This window comes from Syngnathoides biaculeatus, chromosome 6 (genome assembly GCF_019802595.1).
Source record: "Syngnathoides biaculeatus isolate LvHL_M chromosome 6, ASM1980259v1, whole genome shotgun sequence".
Taxonomy (NCBI): Eukaryota; Metazoa; Chordata; class Actinopteri; order Syngnathiformes; family Syngnathidae; genus Syngnathoides; species Syngnathoides biaculeatus.
Window position 1 is genome coordinate 13,520,775 of NC_084645.1, and position 4,339 is coordinate 13,525,113.

Consider the following 4,339-nt stretch of genomic DNA (forward strand, 5'->3'; position numbering starts at 1 on the left):
TCTCCCCACCATCACCCAATTCATTCAGCCCCCACTTCTCGCTCTAGCGACAGCGCAGCATGGATGGGTAGTAGCTTGCCTGTGTGCCATCCATTATTCCTAGGCAGGAGCACATTAAAGATTCATCTCTGCAGCTCAACCTCAAAGGAAAGACTACGACCTCTGGTATAGCTGCTGAATTATGGAGACCGCCAATAAAGTTGTTTGCGTTTGATGTCATTCTCAGCTTTCTCCTTCCCAGGTGAATGTGGACACATGACATAGGGGCACACAGCACACACACACATACGCACACACACACAAAATAAGTTATCATAGGCTGTATATTCTTTTTTGACTCTCCTACATTTGCACTCATATGTTCTCTTCACTCCCTTTCCCTCCCACTTCCCTCTTTTTCCCCTCAAAAGTGCACAGGAATACACACAGAAGTACCTGACGAGAGCAAAACAAACAAAACAAAAGAGGAGAAACAAATCATATCTCTGAAATGTGGATGATGGAGCAAGTATGCAAAAACAATCTTTGCTGTCTCCACCCTGCATACCAAGTAACAGTCTGGCACAATAAATTTCATCCCAGCTACCATTCCCCACCTCCCTCAACCAAGCTCAAAGGGACTTGCAGCTCTGGTGGCTGTGGTCGTTTATACTGTGTAAGATCAATGTCTAGTGGAGGACCCACCTTAAAATGGCCGTCATTTGTTTCATGCATTATTTATTCCGCTACATGAGTCTCAGGGAGGGTTGAAGTACTCAACCAATGGACTGTATAAAGAGCCTCGTTAGTTGAAACTAAACAATTGCTTCATTTTCCTCAATGGATTTAATAAAGTGATCATTACTCGATCTATCAAAATCTGTCAATCTATTACTATATATAAGGTATGAATTTTGAAGACGATGTATTTGCATCACCAACTATACTTGTTTGTTAGGAATTTTGGAAAAAAATAAAAATGCAATAAGTATTTTTTATTCATGGGTTTAGCTCATTTAATGATTTCATTTTGTGAGTTTTTGCACCCCCAAATGTATTTCTAAAGACATCTCTGGCAATGTCACGATCAAGTTTCTTCTTATGTACTCTCCTTGTATACAGCGTATGGATAAATGTATGCCTCTAACTTTTATTGGGGAAATACATTTTTTGTTTCAGCAAGACTGTGCACCAGAAAAGAAAGCAATGATGCAAACAATATTTGTCTACCTCACAGAACAAATCTAAGATATAATCTTGACCCTTTCTCTGCCTTTATTTGTTGAGATGGTATGTTTTCACGGTGCTTGGGTGGGTTTTCTCTGAGTTCTCCAACTTTCTCCATAGGTGTGATCAAGATTGTGAATAGTTGGCTGTCTTTGTGCAACATGCCTCGCACACATCATCAACTGGGCTAGACTCAAGCTCATCTTTGACCCTGAACAGAATAAGCAGTAGAAAATGGATGGATGGCAAGAGTGCTGTAAACTACTAGTTCATGTTTTAAAAATTCACTGGCAAAAAAAAACAAAAAAAAAACAAGGTGTTTAAAGCCGTTTACTGTTGTTCATCTGCCTCACTGTTCTGACATCCCGAGTTCAAATATGGCCTCCCCTGTCAGAATATGCAATCATGGGTTTCCTCCAGGCACTCCAGTGTCCTCCCACAAACTAAAAACATGCATGGTATGTTAATTGAAGAGTCTAAACAGCCCGTAGGTGTGAATGTGAGTGTGAATGGTTGCTTATATGTGCACTGCGATTGGCTGGTAACCAGTTTCAGGGTGTAGAACATCTTTTGCGCAGAGTCAGGCAGAGATAGGTGCCAACACTCCCACAACCCTAGTGGAGATAACCGGTTAGGAAAATGGATAGAATTTTGTTTTGTCTTGACAGTCCATGATAGTACAAACGTCCAGGAGAACACAATTTTGTCAATGGAAGAGATTGCAGGGGCATGTCACAGTTAAAGAGAGACGACACGATGACTGTAAAGGGTCTCTTCACCAGAACCAAACCATGAAGACAGATGGGCCCTTGAAGTGCACAGTATGTCTAAGCTCATTTTTAGTTCATTTGATCATGTGTTATGCTTAGTAGACAGCCATACCTGAGCAAACATAATTGGTCATTAGTTCTCTTCATGGTTTCATATACAATAGTTGTGTGTGGCCTTGAGGAGAGAGGGAGAATAGATGGTGATAGGTTCAGGTGGTGTACGCTCTCTGTGTGATAGGGATATCTCCATTGCTGCATCCAAACTGGGACCCAAATATAAAGCCACAAAGCCTTTAACAGCGGCCCACAGGAAGGACGCAGAGAAGGCTGTGGTTAAATCAAATTGGGTGCACTTAATTCCTCAGACACACCCTGTGGTAGCTTTTATTTAAGTGTGATGTGTGGCCACACAACAGCATTTCTGCCCCTATGAGGAGGGAGGCATAGTGGATTTTCAAGGATTTCACAGTGAGAGGTTCTTGATGGCAAGGATGTATGACATCTTTGTTTTTTTAAGATCTTTGTATTTAGGGGAGAAATTAACGCAAGTCATTCTTTATAGAATGTGACTGGTATTATCATAACTGCATATGTACTGTGGCCATGTTGAAAAGTTGGAGACATATTAGACAAATTGAAGATGAGGGTCCTTCACTGAGCAACAGCCACAAATGCGCACCTTCAAGAAGCCAGCCACTGGAAAACAGGCGAGGTGTCACTAGAGCAACCTCCCCCCCCCCCTTTACACACACAACACACTTGTTTTTCTGCCATTGTTGGGCCACCTGATTAGAACATGCATTGTGGGAACCACCCTTTCTGAAGGTCGTACAGCCCTGAAAAAAATATTACAAATATCCTGAAATTTAGGTAAATACAAAAATTACATCAACTTACCGATTAGACGAAGTATAGGATCTTCACCTGACTAGACACCATCTTGTGGGGACTTTGTCTGGTTTTCGTCACTTCTGGGGTCAGTATCTAAGCACAGATTTTGGATTTTCCTTCTTTGTGGGTATCACATACACAACTTCAGATTTTACCAGCATTGTGGACACACTCCACACTTGTCACTCCAAGTACTGTGAATCAATTAACTTCAGTACAGTAAAATTGTTAAATTTGCGTGGACAATCAGGAGATTACTTTATCAGTATTGAATAGCACCAGGTTTGGCTCACGATATATCAGATTTGAGTACTGTAAAAAAAATAATATTGGCCCAGCCTTGTTTGCTTCAATTACCTGTTTAATACTCGGTACAGCTAAAAGGGATCGAAAGGAAGGGGGGAATAAAAAAAAAAACATTTTTTTAAAAACTCCAAACATAATTTGAGATGGGAAAGATGAAACAAGTGGACCAGAATGGATTATGCTAATAAGAACAAATACAACAGAGGGGGAACAAGCAGCTACATTTACATACAATGTAACATATAATTGCATCCTGTTTCCTGCGTCTGAGAAGGCATTGATTCTATAAAGAAAGAAAAAATAAAGCATCATTCATTTTTATGCATTAATGGTACTGTTGGCTAAACCTGTGCCTACTGCCAACCCTCTTTCAACAAATATGGGTGTTGGAAAACTGATTTGTCCTAACTTCATTCATTCCACTTATTTTTAATGTACAGTGGCACAGCACTATCTCTGAAATTTCACATGACTCCCAGTTAAAACAGACACCTAAAATTACATTTAGTAAATTAATGCAAAGATAACATTCAGTAAAGTAACCACTGAACATGATGCCTAAAATAGAATAGAAATGAATATGTAGCAGGTCATACAATAACTACAGTGACAACTGCTAATTCTGCAACGCAAACAAAGTAAGCTTCCACTTGGAGACCACCTGTTGGCTTCATTCATTAACAGAGTAAGGGTACCATGGAGTCTTTACTCGCTACGTGTTTCACCGCATATTTTCTCCATAACCGTACATAATCATACACTTCCCACCGATGATTAACATAAAAAAATAAGACTCACCTTCCCATTAAAACCAAGAGTGTTCGCATTTCAAGTAGTCAAATCCAACAGCACCAGAATGTTCCACAGTTAAATGAGGAGCGCTTTGTTCTTAATCAGGACGCCCTGACAAAATGGTGGTAACTCACAGCTGTTCAGGGTTGTTAATTACACAGCCAATCACTACCTTCAGCTTGCTAACTACGGCAATGCCTATTGGTGGAGTGCAGAAGGAGCATTTTTTTCCCACAATGCACTCTCATTTGAGCTGCGTTTTTAGAAATGACAATGCTCACCCATCAACTCCATACATAAATTAATCAAAATGATCAATGTGAATGTGACGATACAGTACAGAAAAGCTGAGTGATTCTAGACACAGCGTGTTT

At 40.2% G+C, this 4,339-nt stretch overlaps 1 long non-coding RNA gene across 2 annotated transcripts; it reads right to left on the reverse strand.

Moving 5' to 3' along the window:
- Positions 1–420: 420 nt before the first annotated feature.
- Positions 421–4,099, reverse strand: LOC133502233 (uncharacterized). 2 transcript variants are annotated; one of them, XR_009795406.1, is made up of 3 exons: positions 3,972–4,099; positions 2,874–2,960; positions 421–1,417 (listed from the first exon to the last, which is right to left on the reverse strand). It is a non-coding gene; the product is annotated as an uncharacterized LOC133502233 (long non-coding RNA). The 2 variants fall into 2 exon arrangements; XR_009795405.1 differs by lacking the exon at positions 421–1,417 and adding an exon at positions 1,962–2,812 and having other exon boundaries at positions 2,901–2,960.
- Positions 4,100–4,339: the final 240 nt, after the last annotated feature.